We start from the raw sequence: 24796 nt of genomic DNA, 5'->3' as shown, positions 1-24796 counted from the left end.
ATAAGGTTTAAAAACAGTTGTAATAATTTAACTTTAGTACTTCAAGTGAGGAATACCTAAAGAAATTCCGTCTGGAGAGTCCAGGGTAAGTATAGAACGGATAATACCGAGATTACCACGTTGACGTACATAAACGTGGGATTTGATGATTGCTTAGGAGCATAATACTAAAAATGCGCTGTAATGAAGCTTAAAAATAACACGCGCAGGAACCTTTAGGAATTCAACAGAAAATAGGCGAAATTCAAAATTCCCGCCGACGATTTACTGCTAGTATCTTCCCGCCAAATGTACAAGATATTTTTCCTTTCTTAACCTGTAACTGAGTACAAAATATTTAAACTACGACAGTTTTAATTTTTCAGACTGTGAATCTCCTGTCATCTTCAGCGGTTAACGTAGAAATGATGTGGAGAATCAATATTTAATATTCCGCTACTAATTATTATTTATTTGTCTACTAATTTGGCGTGTTTTCTTTAAAATGTATTTTGGGAATGGCGATACCCACCTACTGCGATATTTCAATTAAGGAAATCAATGGATTTTGCTTACCTTTGAATCGATATTAACTAGGCCGTTACACGAGGAAAATATAATTTGTTACGTTGGGCATAACAGTGCATTTGCGGGCCTAGAACTGGACGTCGATAGGTTTTTACCAGATTTAAAATATATAATTTAATGAAATATCCCGCTTAAATTACATAAAATACGTTAATAAAAATACCGGAAGAATCTGATAAAATAATTTGCAATTATGTAAATGAAAAGCTATTAGCATCGGGATATATTACGGTTAATTAAAAGTTGGATAAATCTTCGATATAGATTCGGGAATCTAGAAATAAAGAATTTTCTTCACCAGTAGACAATAGTGTCATTGTCGTTTCCATCCCGAATTTCCAGTCGAAAAAAACGCGAAAAAAAGTATTTAATAAGATCAGGTGTGGGGAGAGAAATTTTAGCTCGAGCGTTTGGCACTTTTTGTTCGTCGATTGTTTTAAAGAGTTCGGGCGAGAGAAGAAGAATTGGAGGGGGTTCCCACGACGGTTGGGACAGGGGGGACAGGGGGGACAGGGGCAGCGAAAGAGGGGCCCTTGAAAAGCTGCCCGGTCCCTTTTGATGTCTCATTTACACCCTCTCTTTCTCGCCGCGGCCCTTCACTCTTCAGGCATCGCACCTTGAAAAGGAGATTACTCCGCTCGGGGGTCCCTTCCCCCTTTTTTCCCTTTTAATCAAAAGATCCTCTTTTCAAACTACCCCACCGCCCATCCATCTAGCAGCACTCCAGCCAACCATCGACGCGCTGCTTCCAACTCTCTCTTCCTCTTCCGCTTCTTCTCTATTTCAATTAATTCCATAACTACTCTGGACTCCAGTAGTATTCGCCGGTATAGCGAATCTGACGCTTCCAGGCGCCGAAGATAAATTTAATTTGATTCGGCGCGCCAACCACCCAACAGCCACTAATCTCCCACGTTTAATATACTTCTTCACGATGTTTACGCCTCGTGAGTTATATTCGTGTAATGTATTATTTGTTATTTTGACTCATTTCCAGTTGAAAATAAATTGAGTTTAATGACAAAAATATTAAAATATTTTGGATTCCTGGGGAAAAGTGTTTCCTCACTGAGAACTTGGAAATTGGACTAAGATTTACGCTTGCAGAATAACGTCAGTAGCTTGTTCAGATTGATGTAATTGAAAATATAAATGCTTTCTACATTTCCTAACTGCTTATCTTTGTCATACGGTTTTCAAAATTTGATATTTTTAACATAATTGTTTGTGTATTTAATTCTTTTAAATAATCTACGTAAAATTCTTGAGGATGTTGACCTTTTCCAAGTATTGTCACACATTCGATTATTTATTTAGTACACTTTGATGACGTTTCGAAATTAAACCACGGCAAACGTTCCAATTCCGTTTACACCTAACAGAGTTAAATTAATTTCTGTAACCGTCTAAATCTAATTTCAGTCTGGCCTTACCATATGCAGTAGAGGGTATATCCATCAGTCTGGCCTTACCATACGACCGAAAATATGATATATTCAGAGTTATTTTTACCAAAGTCAATATCAGAAAGTTGCTTACGGTAACAATAAATACGGAAAAATATTCTAGAAAAATTTACGTCAAATTACAATAAATGTATCAAAATATCACGATTGTAAGTTTAGATTTAAAAGGTGTGAAGTTTTCAGTGAAATAATCCTTTCGGGAAACGCATTTCTTTGGGGAATGATCTATCTGAAGAAATAATTTTTCAATTGTTCCTTGCTAGAGAGCATTTGATAAAATGGATAAATTGAATAAAATATTACGTAGATATCAGTTTGAAAATATAATTTGGTCCTATAGAGGGAAACGGTGATTGAAAAAATTCCTTATTTGAATTCCTTTGAAACATCCAACTAGATACTGCCGCGTCGATACTTCAATCCGTGATAAACTCATTATCCACGGTGTCCGTGTTCCAAAATATACTTTTATGACGCGGCATTCCCGAAACAACCAAAATATATAAATCTTAATTCATTTAAATTCGTTTATTTACAAGTGTAGGGGTGCAAGCGTTACCCATCCTGACTCCGGTATAAATTAAACCAGCGAAATTCCGTTTCAACAAATAAACGAGTAAACGGATCGGCGTGGTTCAAGGCGGCATTGTTACTGTTGTTCGAACAACACACCACCTTATATACCGTCGCGCCCTCTTTACTCGGAAAAGTACAAGGGAGGGGGGGCGCTAGGAAGGGGTTTGAAAGTGACTCTTACATAGCGAGCGAGTATAAATTCGAAATCCGATACTTAGTCGAACTTAATAACTTTGTAAAGCTTTCCCAAAGAGAGACGGTGAGAGATATAGGACCCCGGACCCCCGCTTTTATACCTGGGGCGCGTAAATTATCAATGAGTGATGTATTCCCAATACGGCGCCATCTCTCTGTAAAGGAAAGCCTCCCATCCCCCCTTTCGCATCATCTATCCCGGCATCTTTGAATCCGCGGATATTCGTCGAATCCGTTGATCAAGGGGAAACGAGAGAGATAGAGAAAGAGAATTGGAACTCTTGATTTCCCGGCGTTTGGGAATAAACTTTCGGCAACGGAGTCCTCTCGCTCTCGCGGCGATTGATATATTTAACAAACAAAGTCAAAAGGAGGAAATCGCTCTTCGTTTCAAAATAGGGCGGCTCTAATCTCTTATTCACGATTTACCCGAACCGGATTAAAATCTTCTCAATAATCCAGCGACTCTCCTCCTCGGCCTCCGTTCTCCGATCAACGCCTTAATTTCTCCCATTCGATATCGGACGGTTCGCAAACCAGCTCGCTTTCTAGGACTGACGCTCCACCTACTGTTCCTTCTATTCTCCAATTATGCTAAAAATCTTTATGTGCAGGATAGTTATCACAGTCTGCGCGCGATAAACTTACGTCTATATTGCTGTTAGTTCACCTATTCTTTTCTTAGGGTGGGTCTAGTTTGTCTATTGCTGACGCTAACCCTTTTATCCCCGTTTTCTAGTTAGCGAAATTAGCGAAAACCGAAATTATACCGCCTTCCATTTGATAAGTGAATACGATACTTTAGTGGAATATATTTGCATCTTTCCTCGAGTTATTTCTTGTCTCAATTTCTATCTACGTTTTGGCCACGACAGATGGTCCTCAGAATAGAATAAAGAGGTTTTGTCTGTTATTGAAAAGGTGTATATTTATTTACGTAGGCATTTACTTTACTTCCGCGTTTGCGAGATTGACAATACGCGAATCGGAATGATTGGCACTAATCTCCCGACTCTTGTCTAGTCTATTTAACTTAAGTTTTACTCCAATTTTATAACTTTGTTGATTGTCATTTGCGAAGTTGTTTTTACGACAAAACGTCCGAATACAAACTACTTCGCGTGTTTTCTTATTGATCCTTTTTTCATAATAACAATAGTTATTATAGTTTTAAAACAATGTTGAATAAAGTAATATTTACAAAGCTTCCGAGAGGCATACGTTTGCTCAAACAAACCGCTAGATTATACGCGAACCTTATTATAACTTTTACAAAGAAAAACCCGTATCTTTGGGTATAACCATCGACCCCCGGTAGTCGCCTTCACCCTGAACACCGAAGTGCCGCGGCTTGAACACTTCTACAGGCGTTTGGCCTATTTGTAGCCTACTTTCTTTAAAAAACGAAAATTTTGTAATAAATGTAAGAAATATAATATAAATCACGACGTTATAGTAGCGGATAATACGAGAAATATTTCGAGGTTAGCAATCTTTAAAATCTGGCGGTAAAAAAGGGAAAAGTTTAAAAAATCCGTGCAAAGTTTGGCCTTAAAACTGCGGCCAACGAGTGTTAGTAAAGCTGTTTATAAAGTTATTGATAGCTTCGATTCCCATCTCCGTCGCTGTAGTATAATATATAAATCGGTCCGACGTGGCAATTTTGGTCCCCTCCCGATCTACTCGGGCCGAAGGCAAAAGGCGTATAATCCCCTTATTTGTAACATAAAACGCGTCGCTCTTAATATGTATTTATACATTGGAGGAATATATTTTAGTATCGGCAGGCCAGCGCTTCGGCCGACCGCTCACGAATATATTTATAAGGCTTATATTATTGCACATTCCGCAAATCGAATTTATAGAGTTTTATTTATAGCGGGTTTTTTTTGGGGGGGTTCGGGGGTGGGGTGTATTACCCGATGGGGGTCGGCCTGGGCGTAGGGGTGAGGAGGGGAATTATTGTACGTGCCGGAGGTCCCAGAATGAGTCCTGGTTTTTTCATATATAGGAGAGGGTGGCTTTAGTACACCCGATGGGTTTCCCTAAACGTTATAACCCGAAAATGTCCTAGCTTCGTAAAACTGATTTTTCTATTTTTTCTTCTCTCGCGCGCGCAGGCTTGGCCGTGCAGCGCCGATAGGCTGCTTAAAATATGGAGGGGGGAGGTGCAGAATTTGTCCATCAATCTCTCGCTTGTTATTCGAACCCACCGATATTTTTGGCGTGGGAGGTGTTTCGTGTCAAACTTTGCTTAACTAGTTAAACGTTTCGGTGTTTACGCCTTTGTTCGTAATATATATAATTGAATAAAACGCTCATGTATGAACCTAAGGCCTAGGTTTTCTTCTGCCTGTTTTCCTTTAAGTTTACTTCCCGCCGCGCAAATATCCTGGTGGTAGGCCAACGTGTTTTGCGGTTGGCCTACCACCAGGATATTTGCGTGGCGGGAAGATAACTTAAAGGAAAACAGGTAGAAGAAAACCTATGCCTTTAAGAAAGTGGTAGATCAAAATTATATCAAACATTGTAATTCGACTTTGAATACAATCCGCAATATGTTGCGCTCCTGTTGCAATGTAAGATATTCAATTTTATTCAGATTTGTTCAAAATTATTTGGTCCAAAGAATTGGATTCAAGTTGGAATTGGATTCGAATTTGCATCAAGTTATGTTGGTTAATGTCCATAAGAAATAATTCTTCCAAGAATGACGAAATTTCTTTTGTAACTTTGACCAAACGTTAAATTACCAAACACACCACTCATTAAATTACCAGACAATTGAACTTAATGACATGTGGCATCGGTTCTGTCCGCGGGAATGCACATTTCTCATCAATTTTATAATATCTACTCCATTTTTTTCGGCAAATTTGATTCAAAGCTGCGGCGCGATATGGGTCAACCTCTTGGAACATCACTTCCACTCCAAATGGAGTCCCCCGTCCGTTATGAGCGGAGCAAAAACAAGGCAGGCTCCTTTTGGTTAATAGCTCGGGGAATCCGTTCTCGATTTGTATAACGTTTAGTTGTTATAAATATAGCAATGTCACACAAGAGTGACACAGCTCGGCGAGCGTAACGAAACAGAGGCACGCCCCTGGAAATCTGGCTTACGATCCTCGCTGCGAGCCGTCGCGGAGAAGCTCTAAACACGAGCGGATAGTGGGAAAGGGGGAGGGGGTAGGAAAATGCGTCGGATGGGGGGGGGGATACGGGGAGGGTAAGGACAAAATAACCAAAAGAGAAATACTACACGCCCAAATAGAGAGCGAAACCTTTATTTTCGTACACATTGTTGGAGCGGATCGCATGCCGGTAATCATACACATACATCCCTCTCGTACACACGTATATGGATCGAGCAGAGCGAGAGAGGCCATGCTTATTAGATAGGCGCGGTTTTTCCCAGTTTGTTCCGCTTTTGGCGAGCGCAGTTCGCGAATTTGCGACCCGCGCGCGCCTTCATTGCCAATTTTTTTCTCTTCTTTCTTTATTTTGGGGACCGTCTACTTTTCCTCTTCACTGCAGTGCGTGTTTTTCCATACCGCGTATCTTATACGCTACTAACGGTAGTAGGAAGAACTACGTTTTTGCTAATAACGTATTTTATTTTACGTAAGCCTCGCAAATATTAAGTCATTCGGGAAAACATATCGCGTGATTGGAATGTGCCACAACCCCCTTTGCCGTGTTGCCTAGGAATTAACGCTGAAATAAAGCGGTTTAAAACGTGATATAGGGATTTGGTATGCCTAAATACGTCTAAGCGCAAAATGTATTGAAATACCCAATAGTCTCCACGTATTTTCTAGACGTACCTAGCCTACTTAACTTCTTCAATTCACTCGGGCAATATCAAATTCAGTCATCTACTTTCCCCTAACGACAACAGTTTGCGTTTTCGCACTATGCAATTAGTTTCGAGGGTAAGGAAAGGTTTTAAGACAAGTTGGTCGACAATTGTAGCGTGGCTTTTGCTGTTTATATGAATAGCTTTCACGCACGTTATCATCTCTATTGTGAAAGGCTTATGTCTACACCTTACTTCTAATGAAACCTTTTACACGTTGTAAAATTTTAAATAATTTAAATTCGATATAAAAATATTATAGTAAATATTAGTCCTGAAAATATAACAGAAGTAATTATGATTTTGGTCCTGAAAATATTACAGAACTAATTATGATTTTGGTCCTGAAAATATTACAGAACTAATTATGATTTTGGTCCTGAAAATATTACAGAACTAATTATGATTTTGGTCCTGAAAATATTACAGAACTAATTAAGTTATTCGTCCTGAAAATATTACAGAACTAATTAAGTTATTCGTCCTGAAAATATTACAGAAATAATTATGATTTTAGTCCTGAAAATATTACAGAAATAATTAAGTTATTCGTCCTGAAAATATTACAGAAATAATTAAGTTATTCGTCCTGAAAATATTACAGAAATAATCATGATATTATAGTCCTGAAAATATTACAGAAATAATCATGATATTATAGTCCTGAAAATATTACAGAAATAATCATGATATTATAGTCCTGAAAATATTACAGAAATAATCATGATATTATAGTCCTGAAAATATTACAGAAATAATCATGATATTATAGTCCTGAAAATATTACAGAAATAATCATGATATTATAGTCCTGAAAATATTACAGAAATAATCATATTATAGTCCTGAAAATATTACAGAAATAATCATGATATTATAGTCCTGAAAATATTACAGAAATAATCATGATATTATAGTCCTGAAAATATTACAGAAATAATCATGATATTATAGTCCTGAAAATATTACAGAAATAATCATGATATTATAGTCCTGAAAATATTACAGAAATAATCATGATATTATAGTCCTGAAAATATTACAGAAATAATCATGATATTATAGTCCTGAAAATATTACAGAAATAATCATGATATTATAGTCCTGAAAATATTACAGAAATAATCATGATATTATAGTCCTGAAAATATTACAGAAATAATCATGATATTATAGTCCTGAAAATATTACAGAAATAATCATGATATTATAGTCCTGAAAATATTACAGAAATAATTGATTTTACTCATGAAAATAACGGAAATAATTATGTTATTAGACAAAATATTTAAAAATAATTATGTTATTAGACAAAATATTTAAAAATAATTATGTTATTAGACAAAATATTACAAAAATAAATTATGATATTAGTCGAAATATTACAAAAATAAATTATGATATTAGACGAAACATTACAAAAATAAATTATGATATTAGACGAAACATTACAAAAATAAATTATGATATTACGCATAAAATATTACAAAAATAACTATGATATTACGCATAAAATATTACAAAAATAAATTATGATATTACGAATAAATGATAAAATTACACTCTTCTCTTGTGAACATTTCAAAATTTTCCCCGCTAAATTAAACCGCGCAACGTAAAATGCACCGATAGAAATAACTCGCAAAAAATTTATAGTTTAGTGTGAAAAATTACGTTGATTTCGCACGCCCTACACGCAGATTTTGTAAAGGACAATAAAGGCGTTTTCCTTAACACCCAATATCAGAAATTAAAGTTAATTAATAGACCGAAAAACGTAATAACAAATGACGATAAGTCATAGTAATTTCGTCTAATAATTTACATCGGCAGCGTTTGAGGCCAAATCGAGTACGTATATCCCGCAGGGCCTTCTCTCCAATCGCGGGCCCGGACAATACTTATTCCTAATTGGAGACTCAATGAGGTCCTAAAAGTGTTTTCCATTAATTGATTTGTATCTCCGTTCGGTGCGCGTAACTAGCAATTATCCAACAATATAACAAACGCTTCCTAGATTAGCCAGTGTCCCATTGTTATTCCTATCCACCCCACGAAATTTTTTTCCTTTATTAAACTAATGCTAATACTAAATGAGCTGTCATACCAAGGGTGGAGTTTAGATGGCACTACGCTAGCCGCGTTGGTGTTAAATCCGGGTATATGCCATCTTAATTAGTTCAGAGTTGGCAAAGTTATCGGGAAGGGTACGGTCGTTATACCCTGTTGACCCGCGTCTAGCCTAGAACTGCCTTTAAATCTAAATAAGTAATTATTTCCGCTAGATGGCGTAATGTACGCTTTTCCGTGATTCCGCGAAAAAGGGTTTGCCGCAATCGAGGCATTAAAACCAAAAAATTACGACTCACTCGGACAAAAAAGAAAGGAATTATACATTTTGGTAATCCAAACGACAAAGTTAGCGTCGCGACGTTTTCACCGAGGGCGGTAGTGGAGGCCGCCATTGTCAAACGAAAACGCGGCTAATAAGGCTAAGACGAACGCAATGGCGCCTCCCGCGGGAAAGGCCACGAAGAAAGTGGAGCGACATAAATATTCCGAAAGCGTCAAGATGGGGAGTTTACGTCCAGCCCTTTTTTTTCTCGGTTCGGGACGAGCCAAGAGAGCCTCCCTTTTATTATTATTTTTTTACTCCCTACATGATCGCGTATAGGCGTCTAATTTCTTTTCCTGGTAATTAAGGCGACGTACGCTCCGCCTGTCGGGCGCCGCTACAACAAGGCGATTATATAAATAATCCAAACAAAATCAGGAGGCGGCCTCCGTCGACCAAACCCGATGTTGCGTTTATTAACGAGGAGACGAAAAATTACTCCGTGCTTGGTATTTATAGGGGGAAGGTAGGAGCGAAAGTGCCCCCCCCCGCCCGTCGCTCATAATCGTAACACGTAGATGGCCATCGTCCACCCACCTTGTCCTAACTCGTTTGAGGCGGCTAATTAATTAGCCAAACAACGCTAATCCCTACATTCGTTAAGGGCCTCAAAATTCACCCCTCCACCAGCCGGGCCCGCCGTTGCTTCCACCGCAATTTTTCCACCGTGTAAGCTTCAAAAAACGGCCGCGGGAGGGCGGACTGAAAAAAATGTTTTTTTTTTTAATTCCGACTCGTTCGCCGAGAGAGGCATGCATCATACCCTTAAACGCATCAAATCCCTTTCCACTTTTTCACCGCCCCACCCCGCGCACCTTTCTCTCGCTAGATGGGGCTACACTCTTTTTTTTTAAATCTGTATAATGCGTTCCAATATTACGTCACGCGCATTTTTATAGGTAATCTGCCTGGGTGCGTATACACACACTTCGATTCCTCGGCTACGTTGTATGTGTTTTCACCAGCAATTTTTGGGTGTGGTTCATTTTTACGCCTTACGCGCCCCCCTCCCTGCCCTCCTCCGCCATGCCCACCTTTTTTGGCGCCCGCCCCCCCCCCCCGCCCGGCACATTCTCGTCTCCCGATTACACCTCCACCCCGTTTATATTGGATGTGTGTGTTATGGGGCGCCGCTCCCCCTTATGCGTTACTTATATACGCGGCCGCTTTTTTGACTTTGGAAGATGATGCGCTTTGACTTAATGGTCTATTAAAACGCCTATTGGTAAATGGATAGTCGTGATTTCTATTCAAACCCACCCCCTCCCCCTCCCCCTCCCCCTTCGTCTTTGGTCAGAGAGAATTTTTCGAGTACATCAATGAGTCGATTGTTGTCCAGTACACATCTAGGGATAGTGAGCCTCTTTTATAAAGACTGAATCCTCGTTTTCGTCACGTTTCTATATTTCATTAATGCCATTTTTTGGAAGTTTATCTTAGTATTTATTTAAATATATTAAACCTAGTGGAGAAAATTTCATACTATTGTATTAGAAAAAATGTACTGTAATTTTTAAATTTAAAGGTGATGACGTTATACTTCCCGTATTAGCATGGTCTTTCATGAAAATATTTGAAATGGTACTTATCGGTTATAGCATAATTAACACGAAAAATTTATTTATGACCACCTTTCTTCGCTAATAATAAATGAGTAGCGGGAGTAGTAAACCCATGGTCTGGAAAGTTTTATCCTATTGGTCAACCAAATTCTCAAAGCCAGCTGATACGATAAAGTCCAGTTCACACTATACACTTAATTGAAATTAACTAATTGTAAGCAAGAAAATTGTACAGTGTGAACAGAAAAAGTTGGAACAATGGTTACAATTTTTCTGTTCACACTATTAAATTTTCTTGCTTACAATTAGTTGGTTTCAATTAAGTGGCCCAATTAATTGTATAGTGTGAACTGGGCTTAACACTCGGAAAATGTTGAATATTGTAGGTTACATATTAGTAAACTCCACACGAAACGCATTTGAATCTGAAGTTCAAAGCTAGTGTTTTGTAAAAATATAATTTATTTATTGATTCAATAATTGATTTGCCATTAAAATTGATTTAGAAAATCGTAAAATAAACTTTAAAATCCGGATATACTATCTAAAATAATTCCCAAAATCAAGTTTAAACGCTGGACTAAGAATCTAAAAAAATCGAAAGCCGGTTTTAAAAAATAGTGAAAGACCCTTTAAAAATCTAAAAATCAATTTCCCCAGTTGCGCGTACTTATTTCCTTTACGGGACGAACTTGTTTCATCGTTTCTGCGTCTATCGAACACATTTTTATCCACTTTATCGCGTGTATCCTTTTGTTTTCTACTATCAACAATGTTTCAAAACAATTGTTTTTATATATATTGTTGGTCGAACGCGTTTCGCCGGGAAAATAATCTTTTTAAACTTTAAACAAAAGCCGGTACAAATGGCGTAGTACTGACTTTGACGTTATCTTCACACTAGTAATCGTCCTCGCGTTTCAATGGCATGGAAAGAAAGGTTGCCTAATATTTTCTCTTCCAGGTGCTGCTTATTCTTTAAGCGTACACGCTACTTATTCGCCAAAGAAATAATTGAAACTATGCTCTATAATAAATTAGGAAATTTAGGCAAGATGGCGGCCGTGATTGGGTAAAAGCAGAAGTAAATGAACCGAAGTTATCGAAATAGCGCTAAGAATCGGGGGGCGTTTTCCTTATGAAAATGATGAGAAAATCGAGTCAAATAAAAGCTCATTTCCATCCCCTCTTTTGACGCGATAAATTGCACTTGGGAATTGTGGGTGTAGCTATTTTTAATTATAAAAAAAAAATGGTTTCATAAAAACAAAAACCTTTTTTTCGGCCTATGAGCGCGCAAAATTTCAAATTCGAGGTCAAAATGTAACTTCATAAGAAAAACGCATCCAACATGGGGAGTATAGCAGTCTGATAACTTCGGTTCATTTACTTTTGGTAAAAGAGGATGACATTTGCTTTTCACTAATTAAATTATGACATCACGTAAGAGCATCCTAAATTTAATATATAACACTTTCCAAATGGTCATTTTTGAAAGTTTTCAAAGGTGGATGTCATGCTTGAGCGTCATTTATGTACTTAGTTAAAAAAAATAGTTTACCCACCCATACCTGACCCTAAAAAGCAAACGTATCTATATGCCTATTAATTCAATACCTAATTGTTTTTAGTAATTTAGTTTTATTGAATATGTACACGCTGGTTTTATTCACGCGTAGAGTCTTCAAAATTGACCCGGCCGTTCAATAGCGTGGTCAAGTAAGGTGGTATCGAAGGTGGTGGCTGAACCTCCCAATTCAATCTCGTACCCTCGGCTTCGGCCTCGGGTTCAAAAAAAGGGGAGGGGTCCTGCCATTATTATCGGTCGGATAATATGCGTATCGCGTCTTCCATTGAGTTAGCCAGATTACGCTCACATAGCGCGCGCTGGGGGGTAGCGAGCGGGGGAGGGAGGTTATTCCTGACGCAAATATGGCCGACGTGATGCGGCTAGCTAATAACGCTTGTAGATTTTCTCTTTTGGCTTCGCGATTCGTAGCTCTAAAAATATTGGGCCAGGTATATTTGGGAGGAGAGCCGTAAACGCCCCGAGAACAAGATTTGTCGGTGGATGGCAGTCCGAACACGCTTTTAATTTGAACTCCGTGTTCGCGGCTCCCTCTATCATCTCCTTTTTATATTATTTTACTCTTTTATTTTTTTTGGCCCGGGTGTGCGTCTTGTGGATTCGACGGAAAAAGCCTATAGCGGCAATATGACGAAGGGGTGGGTTCGAACACGATTTTTCGCCCAGTTTTAAAAATTACCCCTAATTGGATGTGTGTTTTTTGGCGCGCAACGACGTATTTTTGCGAGAGGGCGGTCCTCCCCCCCCGGCAAGGTTAATGAGGGGTATATTAATGCGAAATTTAAATGGAATATTAATTAGGATTGATATTTAATTGTTTTACGTTCCGTTCCAACGCGTAGTAATAAGTTAATTGTTTTTGGTTTCTGATTGTTTTACTGGAAAGTTTTATTAGAATTAAATTTACTTTTTATGACCCTAATTTTATTGGTGAATAAGGGTTTTTGACCGCGCGGGGTTTCAAAATGTCCATAGCACCCCGTGTACCACAGTTAGGAGCAATAAGTTCGGTTTCTTACCCCTAATTACGTCTATTCAAATATTTAAAATTACAATTTAGTTTATGCAATACCATTCAAATATTTAAAATTACAATTTAGTTTATGCAACACCATTCAAATATTTAAAATTACAATTTAGTTTATGCAATACCATTCAAATATTTAAAATTACAATTTAGTTTATGCAATACCATTCAAATATTTAAAATTACAATTTAGTTTATGCAATACCATTCAAATATTTAAAATTACAATTTAGTTTATGCAATACCATTCAAATATTTAAAATTACAATTTAGTTTATGCAATACCATTCAAATATTTAAAATTACAATTTAGTTTATGCAATACCATTCAAATATTTAAAATTACAATTTAGTTTATGCAATACCATTCAAATATTTAAAATTACAATTTAGTTTATGCAATACCATTCAAATATTTAAAATTACAATTTAGTTTATGCAATACCATTCAAATATTTAAAATTACAATTTAGTTTATGCAATACCATTCAAATATTTAAAATTACAATTTAGTTTATGCAATACCATTCAAATATTTAAAATTACAATTTAGTTAATGCTATTTCGTATAATTAGATACATTAATCCTTATAATTTAAGTAAAGATTTCTATATATTCAATGTAAGGAACCATTAATAAGGATGACTTTAATAATCAGAGAAGTCAAGCGGTAGAAACCATTTTTAGATGAACAGTGATTTTATTACAGTTCGCTCTAGACATCCTGGATGGCGCCACGTCCGATTTGTAACCAAAATATTTACGCGGCGAATTCAAACGCAAAGTGGCACATGTTTACGAAAACGAATACTTTTAATAACAATTTACAACATAAATGCTTAACCCTATTAAATATTTTAATTATCGATATTTCTAACTAATAATATAACCGGAAATTTGTATTAATAAAATAACCAGATATTTTAAACTAATAAAACAAACTGATATTTTTATAACAGTTTTCGTAACTAGCTTAAGTGGTATAAATAAATATCCACGAAGATACGCGGGTTCTTGGCTATTTATGGAAAAATCTGCCACAATTTTTTTGGTCCCTGGACGACGAGCGCGATCCTGGCGGCGACTGGCAAGTTATATTTTCCGCCTCCCACTCGTAAGCCGTCAATCATAGCCGGGGATTTTCGTGGCTTGCTTAGGCCTTTATATAGTTTTAGCCTCTTTAGCTACTGACTGAAGCTCGCTCTCTCTCTGGCTCTTATACGCGTCTTGGCGGCCTTACGTAAACTAGACGGTTTTTTGGCGTAACCTATCCGGGCGTCAAAATGATAGGTTACGCTTGGACTGGCGTTTACGGGCGCAGAGAAAATTCCTCTCCCGCTTGTTATAATAAAAACTGTTATTTTGTAGCCGTTGTTGTGGCGATCTTCTTTTAGCCAAACTTTCAAAGGGGTGTGGTCCCGCCATTTACCTCTCGCCTCTTCATTTTTCCCGACAGGGGGGGCTAACGGGGGTGAATGCTTTTTAACTAAGGAGAAGCGACCCCTTTGTTTTTATAGCAAACCCCCAAACGTAACCACGGACGAATACTCTCTGGGGTATTTTAAAGCAAGTGTCGACTCTATCGTTGCCCTCTGTATTTTTGATTGGGTCTATGCAACGAAGATGGCTATGGTTGCTTAGATCGCCGGGAAGGTGCTTCCATCTATTATCAACTTTCAAAAACGTATTGTCATTTATTTGAAAGTCGACGATTACGTGATTGAAACACGTGATTGCGGAAAATCCAATCCAAGCTAAGTTGACTGCGCACGTGATTACGCAAAGCCAATCAAAGTAAGGGGTACGTCGATGCACCTACTTTTGAGGGAATAATTTGCTTGCTCAACTTGTTTCAATTTCGACTAAACTCTACGTTAGTGACATCTCTCGCTCGCCAATGATACTAACCTTAAAATAGGAGCCGATACTTGCTTTAAGGCTGAACTGATGGTCGCTCGTTTGTTTTTGGACTCAAATATATCCAAATAATATATATCCCAATAAAGGTTTAAGGGTTTCACTTGAATTGCGTATTAAAAATTATTATTTAAAGAGATTGATGGGGTAAAAAGTTCTATTATTAAATCTAGCGTATCGTACTGTAAATTAAAATTCATTTGTTGTACTTCAGGTAATTTACAAGCGTAGGATTTAAAATTATTTTCCCATCGATTTATTTTCAATCGCCGCGAGGGGTTCCACATTTGAAAATTTGGCGTATATGAGTGTGGGATTTTTATCTCAAAGTGATTTCAGAAATCAGAAAATTATATTGAGATTTCTAAACGCAATTTTCGTGTTAGCCGCATGACGTTACGCCGTACTTTTGGCTATGGTTGCCATGCTGGTATGTTTTTTTCTCCAATTGTAAAAATTATAGGGTTACGTATTATCTACGTAATGCTGTCCAGTCCCCAGTATTGTACTACTTTTGGTATATAATTACAGGCCCAACCGAGGGGTCCGGCATTTGCAAATTTTGATTACGATGCGATTTTGAATCTCAAATTAATTTCAGAAATCAAAAACTGGAGATAATAATAATCAGCTAGGCTAATACCCAAGGCACCACCAGGGCCGTGCAGAGGTATCCTGGGGCCCGGGGTCAAACTTACTCGCGGGCCCCTTCGATTTGCACCCCTCCCCTTGAGCCCTGAAACTTTTTCCCAAGTTACCTGGATTTGCACCCCCCCTTGAGCTTCTTTGATGGGCCCTGCAGCTACGGGCCCCCCTCCCCCCTGCCCCCCCCCCTCTGATCACGCGTAGTTTTCCAAATAGGCTGATAAAAATATTTCGCCTAAGTTGTTCTCTTTTCCTCACTACTAGAGGATTTCGGAAAGGGGTAGGAAGGGGAAGTAAGTTTGTAACGTATGTTCAACAGCAGCGCCATCTATGTACAGATATCAAAACTATAAAAAACTTTAAAAACAAATTTCGTCTGCTGCAGTATTTTTGTGGGAAACATAAGCCTTAGCAAGAATCGTGGCCTTACGCGAACGTTTCTTATGATTAACACGTAAATTATAAGTGAAAATTATAAAATGAATCGTCTAATTGGAACTGGAGGATCTGTTTGCTGTTTTATTTAAATGCTATTTAATTTAAATTTATCAAAAACATTAACAAACCTTTTCTTTGGAGAATCCATCGCTTCAAACTTGCCGATTCGCGAATTGCAAATTCGTTAGACTGCAAAATAAATCGTCGAAGTTAGCCGTAAATTCCGACCAATCAGAGAAATCCTCTTTTTCGCAGGTTTACGCGGGGGAAGTACTGATGGGAAGTCTCCTCGTAGGATAATATTTTTATCGGCCTATTGAGCTATGAATATTAATAGATGCAATCTTGTAAGCTCAGTGACGTAACCGGCAAATTTTAAATGGAAATGAGCGACAATGTGAAGCGTGAAAAGCAGATACCTAAAAAAATACAACATTGTTGCGAATTTCGAGACAACATTCCATGAAATATCATAAGGTATTCAAAATGAGTAATCAAATTTGAAATGAAATTGGTTTCACAAATTCGTCGCCGTTAAAACAAAACCACGTATCTTTTCGGTGGCCTTTTTCAGAAAAATTGATTTTTAATTTTGAAGGGACTTGTGAAATCGCGTGTTAGGTTTTTACACGCGAGTTAATTTTATACTTAAAAAATTTCATTTCAATATTGAATTTATGAGGATTTTAATTTAAAAATATTTTGCTAAAGGTGAATTTTTAGAGATACGTGGTCTCGCGTCATGTAAGTGAGATAGGAGCTGAGAATAAGCGAGATACGTGCTTTTGCGCGAAATGCGTTGTAAAGATCAAAGATACGTTTAAATGTTTTGTCGATTTAAAAAAAGAAATTAAATTGCAACCTATTCGTGTTTTTAATGTTATATACGTAAATTGGGGTGTAAGAATCTAAATATGTCAATTTTTACAAAACCACGTATCTCAAGTTACGTGGTTTTGTTTTAACGGCGACATAATAACATAAACTAGGGAATCATCTTGGAACAATACTTCATCTATAAGGCAAATATAAAAAGGAAATATACATTGTAAATTGTGTGTAAGAGACGTATTGTAATATTAAATATTTCCATTGTGTTGCTCTGTTGTTTAATCTACGCCAGTTAAGAAAAAGGAATATAAATAGATTATATTCCTTCGTAAGTAGCCTCATAAGAAGCGGGAGATTGGGTCCATTAAACACGTCCAATTTATTATTTAAATAATGTTTGTTAACTAGGCAACTCTTTTCTATAGTCAGTTGCACCCTTAGAAAATGAAAAATTTATAAATATTTGGGCAAAGATATCAAAAAGTTTCAAATACTACTGGTTAAAGGTTATATTTATCAGCGTACTTCAATCCGATAAATAAGGGTCAATTACCTTTTATTTAAAAACGATCGCCGATTTCTCTATTAGAACTATTCTAAGTTTGCAACCGAGTATATTTCTTTATCGGCGTACCTTCTAAGGTTGAAACCGAGTTTGTTAAAAATAATATAATCTTAGTGTGTTTTTTTTTAAAACTAAATAGCTTTTAGCAGAAAATGTCCCCTTGATTTTGAACCATGGTCGCCACCTTGTATTTAATATTTCGTGTTTTCCAGTTATTATAATTTTACACCCTTTTAACGACTACATTTGTTGCTTGCTTACGAAAAACACACCTTCAATTTTGAACGTTAATTTGTAACGTGTATAATTTAGCACGCACTTAATTTCATTTTAATAAATCTCGACGCGCGTCGTCAAATTAACATTTTTTAAATGATCGTTTTGATTAAATGAACATTAAAATTACGATTACCTTTCAATTTAATATCTCAAAAATATCATTTTAAATCAATTTAATTTAAATAAATCAATTAAACTGAAGTCATTAATACAGAACCCTTAATTTTAAGAGACGATAATGGAAGTGGTCTGAACGCTAGTTTACGGAATAAAAGTTCTTTATAAAATTGCTTTAATTACAATAAATAAATGACTATTTAGGCAAAAATTAAATAATTAATAAAACCAGTTTTACGAGACAGTGAAATAAATATCCAGCGTAATATTCAACAGGCTTTTGTTTTTTCAAATATTATATTCAGTAGTATTTTTTCAGGGTTAAGCGTTTCACTCGTGCTGCTTACGATGCTTTCTTTTTCTTCAAAATAAATGCCAGGTTTTAAGAAAAAAAGGGGGATGGAATAGCGGGGTGGGGACGTCGTTTACTCTACTTCGTACCCAACGGACAAAAAAATAAAAAAAAAGTTGAGGAAAGGGGGATGAATTTAGCGTTTGAACGCGCGCCTTAATCACGGGCGACCTTCATTATTTTTTCAGCATTTTTATCCCTCCAACACACCCCCCTTGGTTGTTTTTTAAAACATAACGCCTGTGCAATTTCCAAAGAGTTATACATGGAAACCAAACCACGTGACGGAGTAATTTTTTTTACATCCCCCCTACTCGACAATATCCCCCTTTCGTATTTGCCGAAGTTATATATTAAATATATTCGTATATACCGTCCTTGGACTGTGAACGAATTGTTGATTTGTTTATTCAAACAAACTCTCCTCATCATCGCGAATTACGTCTACACTTGTAGCTGGTAGATGGGGTTAGAGTAAACTGCGCGCGGGGGGGGAGGAGGATTTCGACCTTGATCCATTACCCGTAGCCCCTCTCCCCCTCCCCGCATTTTCCCCAGTATTTTTTATTAATACTTTTCCCCCCTCCCCGCGACGCCGCGTACCCCTTTGAATCTTTCACCCTGGCGTGGTCCCCCCTCTCATCGCATCCTTCGGCGTTTTTACACCCCCTCCCCTAAATGTGTATTCTCTTTCTCTCGGGGCTAAACAACAGCGCTTTTTTAGAAAGCGCGTTTTTGCGACTGTTACGTCGGATAAAGCGGAAAGGTTTAAAAAAGGGGAAACTTACTTTCACGGCTTCACGCGCGGACCCTCGATTCCGCAACCTCTCGCGAAAGAGCTCGACTTCGGCCGCGTTGGATGGTCGTCGTGTTTCGATATTACAAGGCGAGGGAGAGAGAGGAACACGTGGGCGAATGAATTACTTTGTTGCGAGTTTTTTAACAGTTGGTTTCTTTATGCTAACGCGCGCTGGTGTGACGATGGATTGCTCGCCTACTTTATATTCGCTTGGATTATCTACCGATCTCTAATTACGACTAAGGATGCCGGCGTTTTGATCATGGTGAGATATTTATCACTTGTAAGAGGTAGTAGCGCAGTTGTGGGGGGAGAGCCCCCCCTTTACATTTGGTTAAATTTAAATACGGTACCTTTCTGTGGTCCTCTTTAATTAAATCCTTTGTAAGCCACTGGTGAAATTTGTCCTTGGTTGATCCTCGGATTAATGTTCGAAGTAAATAGGTCTACTTAGGGTCAAAATTTAACTCAATAGTTCTTATTAACATATTAAAATTTGTTACCATGGTTAAAATATAATAATTAAATAGTGTTAAAATCACGACATGGTATTTTAGAAACATGTATTTTTAAAAGTTTTCTTATTAACGCTTATTGTTACAATATTCTTGAAATGGTTTTTCTGGAGATGGATTTCAAACTCACTTACACCTCCTCAACATATTTTAATATTGTACGATTCGCATAAGGTTTTTTTTAAACCATTTATTAATAATTAATATAACATCGGTTTAATCTTAATCAAATTTCTAATTCTTATCTATTGGGATTTGGCAGCATGACGTCACGCCGTACCTTTTACTACTTTTGGTATATAATTCCTCCCTTACAGGCCCAACCGATGGGTACGACGGGATTTTGAATCTCAAATTGATTTCGGAACTCAAAAATTGATTTTGAGATTCAGCGCATGATTTAATTTTCGGATTGATTTCTGGTATTGTAGGTTGATTTTGAAGTTTTGGAACTGATTTGTGCCCAGATTTCAGGATTTTAAAGTTGATTTCCAGATTTATAAAATAATTTTTCTTTTGAGTGTACGGGATATGTACGAATGTCGGATCCCTCGGGGCCAACGTTATTTTCATTATCGCAGCGACTTTAAAAGCATAAAAGAAAATTAATAAATTTTCCCTTATTTATTTATCGTGACCCATTTAAATGTTAGATAAGAAAAAGGTGTAGATACATTGTTTTTTCGCCATAACGAGCCGGTATTTTAGAAATCTTATCGCGATCGTATCTCGAATAGGAATAAAATAGACCTAACCTTGTACCAAAGTTATTTTGTAATTGGTTTTATTTTCCTCGAATGTTTTTCCCTACCTTCGAGCGCTGAATCGTTTAATTGTTTTGGGAAGCTGTTATTTGATCCCGTGTTAAATCGTATTTTTATCTCGCAACATTGAAATTGGCCGCATCACGAAAGGGATTATTGTACGTCTACGCTTTTAAAGTATTCGCGCGCGATAAAATTCGAACGTCCGTTTTTATAATTTGAGCGTATCTACTCGAAAACCTATCGACGTTTATCAGTTTTGTTTATCGGCTCTTCATATTAAAACCTTCGCTGTAGTGTATACACAGTTGTATAAATAACGCCTTATTTGGCTGTTATCGCGGGGGAAAAGTTATAATATTTAGTTGCAAGATTGTAAGTTTTTTGTTGACCTTATACTTAATGCCGAGATAAAATGGCGGAGGGAAAGGGGAGAGCCGAATACATTACGAAATGATAAAACCCTCCGTTTAGAAAGTTTTTAACTATCTTCTTTTATTAGACCTATTTTTAGGTACAACGATACGTAAGGTAGCTTTCACGTGACGTCATCATTACATCCTGACACTCGTTAGTGTCTGTAAGACTGTAACTAACCAAATTTGTCGTGTGGAAACGTAAGTTAATAAATTAAAATATAACTACATTTTAATCTATTTTAACACCGTTTAACCTTGAAATTATCTTATGAGATTCCAAATGATCCTTAATAAATAAAGATATATATATATTTATGGAAACTGTAATAAAGCTATATATCGATTGTTTTAACCAAATTGGTTTAGAATCCTATACCTAAGAGGAAATACATTTTATGTATTTAAATAGCATTTAACCTTGGCCCATCTTACAAGATTCCCAATTACCCCTATTAAACTTTTAATTATATGAATAAGGAGAAAATAAATTTACGACAATGTTCATTTTTACACCGTCATATTGGTTATTTTAAGAAAATTTGTCCTTAATCATGCCTATAAGGAACTATGAAGGGAATGTATTAAAATATCTAACCTTGAATTTTCTTACGTGATACTAAGCGATGTGAAATAAACACTTCAATTATTTCAACAAGGTGGAAAAAGTTTATGAAATTTCCTTTGACTATTTAACATAATTCTAACATTTTATAGAACGTAAAATATGATTGTAGAATCATTAAACTTACATTACTTGGTATTTCAGTGGATATCTGTTTTTTCGGGACGACGATTACCTGAGTGTATCGCGTTGATAAAGATGGTAGTAATTTTAACCTTGAGCGTAGTCTTACCAGAGCTCCAGCTTGCGCTAGCATTATCAGGTAACCCCATGATATTTGTCGCGAATGAGTTAAATATTAAACAATTCCGAAGAAAATTACATTTCAGTTAAAAGTAAAATTGGATTCTTAACAGCCATGTTCATTTCCTATTTTGCTAACCATGCAAATTGGAATACTTTTTACAGTATAAATTGTAGAAAATTGGAATACTTTTTACAGTATAAATTGTAGCAAATTGGAATACTTTTTACAGTATAAATTGTAGCAAATTGGAATACTTTTTACAGTATAAATTGTAGCAAATTGGAATACTTTTTACAGTATAAATTGTAGCAAATTGGAATACTTTTTACAGTATAAATTGTAGCAAATTGGAATACTTTTTACAGTATAAATTGTAGCAAATTGGAATACTTTTTAAAGTATAAATTGTAGCAAATTGGAATACTTTTTACAGTATAAATTGTAGCAAATTGGAATACTTTTTACAGTATAAATTGTAGCAAATTGGAATACTTTTTACAGTATAAATTGTAGCAAATTGGAATACTTTTTACAGTATAAATTGTAGCAAATTGGAATACTTTTTACAGTATAAATTGTAGCAAATTGGAATACTTTTTACAGTATAAATTGTAGCAAATTGGAATACTTTTTAAAGTATAAATTGCAGCAAATTGGAATACTTTTTAAAGTATAAATTGTAGCAAACCTTATTCCCTTCTAAATTAAACACATTTTAAAGCGAATATCTAATGGTCAAAGCCTTTTAAAAATTTCATCATAAAAATTTTTATTTTTGTGTGTTATCATCAATCGTATTTTTTGTAAACGTATGATTAAATTTAAAGGGTCTAATTAAATTCGTCGGGGCTGTGGCGTAGAAGTCTATTTACAGAAGTGTTTTATATAAAAACACTACGGCATTTAAATTTGTAGGTAGTAATTATACTTTTCTTTATGCCAGGAGTAAGGAACGAACTAAAAAGTAACAAAGTAAGCACTTTTGTTTTCCAAAATTATAGACCAATTAGAGAAATTTGAAATCGAATGCGTTTCTAGCGTGTTAAGGACTTTTGCCGCAACGGCCGGTCCTTACTTAGCGACAACACGATCATTTCGTAAAGTATAGTAGTTGTTATTTGGGGAGGAGCTAAACAGGCTACTGAAGCAAACCTTTCTAACTATACGGTTTCGTATACCTAAAAAGCGACAGTATTGAGTTGTTTGCGTAATTCGAGCTACTGCGTCTAGACATTTGAAATATTAACTTGTTCAGCGATTTCCGATTGTAATGGCTGCATCGAATTCTTCGTGTCCTCCCCCCCTTCCCCCAAAATGTTTTTGAGTTATTGGGGCTGACAGTTTCCCATTTGTTTTTGCTTTTCAATATATGCTCTTAATAGTCAGATACACATTTTCTATAAAAGGAAAGTTTATTCCCTGAATAGGAACATGGATTTTAGTCATGAATGGTTGAAAATTGAACTGCATTGATAAGGATGCAAATAAGTCGATTACACCTATCGCCATCTGTATAGATGTAGCCAACTCTTACTGGCATACCATGGTTAGAATGTCACGGCTATATCTGTAGTTTTGCATACGATAGTTACTAAAATATCATAGCTGCATCTGTTAAAAGTAGCCAAACCGCTATATTGCATACGATAATTACTAAAATGTCACAGCTCCTGTTAAATGTAGCCAAACCGCTATTTTGCATACGATAGTTACTAAAATATCACAGCTCCTGCTGTTAAATATAGCCAAACTGCTATATTGCATACGATATTTACTAAAATGTCACAGCTCCTGTTAAATGTAGCCAAATTGCTATTTTGCATACGATAGTTACTAAAATATCATAGCTACATATGTTAAATGTAGTCGAACCGCTATTTTGCATACGATAGTTACTAAATGTAGCCAAACCACTATTTGGCATACGATAATTACTAAAATATCACAGCTACATCTGTTAAAAGTAACCAAGCCATTATTTAGAGTACGATATTTATTAAAATTTCACAGTTCCACCTGTTAAATATAGTCAAATAGCTGTTTTGCATTAGATAGAAACTGGAATGTCACATTTCCATCTGTTACATGTAGTTGAACCTGTTGACATAAGCAAAAAATGTGCGTTTACTATCTAAATTTTCAACAACTTACGTTTAACTTAATACTTACTGTTCTTAAAGTAAGCATTCCGTCATACGCTTCAGGATTAGTGATATTAAATAGTGGTTTATATATTCCTAATTGAAATTATGTATTGAAATTAGTTAGATTTCACTGCGATTTTAAACGTCCGTTGATTTTCGAAAAAATACGTTATTGCCTTCAAGATGACCCTTTCTCAAATGAAACCCTTCAATTTCAATCAATCCACGAAACCACACTCTTGATACTTTTGTATCAAAGCACGCAACTATGAAGGATTTGAATATAATTTGATAACCGGTATTACTGATAAATTTGCATAACGCGATCTGGAAAGACGTGAAAATCTCGATGAATTTTGGAACACACTGACATTGAAATGCCAAGGACTCTACGGGCGGTTACGAACGGATGCGTTTAGAAACCCGACTTGGAAACCTTAACAATGTTTCAACCTGCCCATCTCAATCTATACGTAGACGTGCCCCGGGTTAAATCTATAACAAAACCCGATTATTAAGATTTCTTTGGCCTCGATATTATTATAAGCGGAGTGCATTCGAGTGAAAGTAGTTTCTCAGACGCCGACAAACGAAAAAATCCTCCCGTCAAGAATGCTTTTTTTCGTCTCTATTTTTATTCTTGGAAAATAAATAAAATTAAAAAACAAACCACGCATTTCTGGCGGCTATGTCCTTGAGCTAGAACGTTTTCTTATATAACGCACGAAGGGGGGGGGGGGGATAAGAAGTTGAAGGGGCCCACTCATTTCGAAAAGAACTTCTTAAACAAAGTGTTGCCCGAAACCCGTTTAGAAAAAAATGCAATTTCGAATGCTGCCAAATATATAGGGAAAGCATCGGCATTCTCCAAGAATTAAAATTTGGGTTTAACTCAATGGTAGTTTAGCG

The 24796-nt window shown here is 36.3% G+C and overlaps 1 protein-coding gene across 3 annotated transcripts in view; it reads left to right on the top strand.

Moving 5' to 3' along the window:
* Positions 1-24796, top strand: part of LOC149942900 (uncharacterized) — a 250460-nt gene that overhangs the window by 116777 nt on the left and 108887 nt on the right. Inside the window, exon 1 of one of the 3 annotated variants that reach the window (XM_090179899.1) lies at positions 19130-19441. The exons of the other annotated variants lie outside the window; for them this stretch is intronic. The gene's annotated coding sequence lies outside the window, so the exon portion shown is untranslated. Of the gene's footprint in view, positions 1-19129; positions 19442-24796 lie in introns of those variants that run through there. 3 annotated transcript variants of the gene reach the window in all.

This window comes from Leiobunum rupestre, chromosome 6 (genome assembly GCF_980474605.1).
Source record: "Leiobunum rupestre chromosome 6, qqLeiRupe1.1.hap1, whole genome shotgun sequence".
Taxonomy (NCBI): Eukaryota; Metazoa; Arthropoda; class Arachnida; order Opiliones; family Sclerosomatidae; genus Leiobunum; species Leiobunum rupestre.
This window is presented reverse-complemented; position numbering and strand designations above follow the sequence as displayed.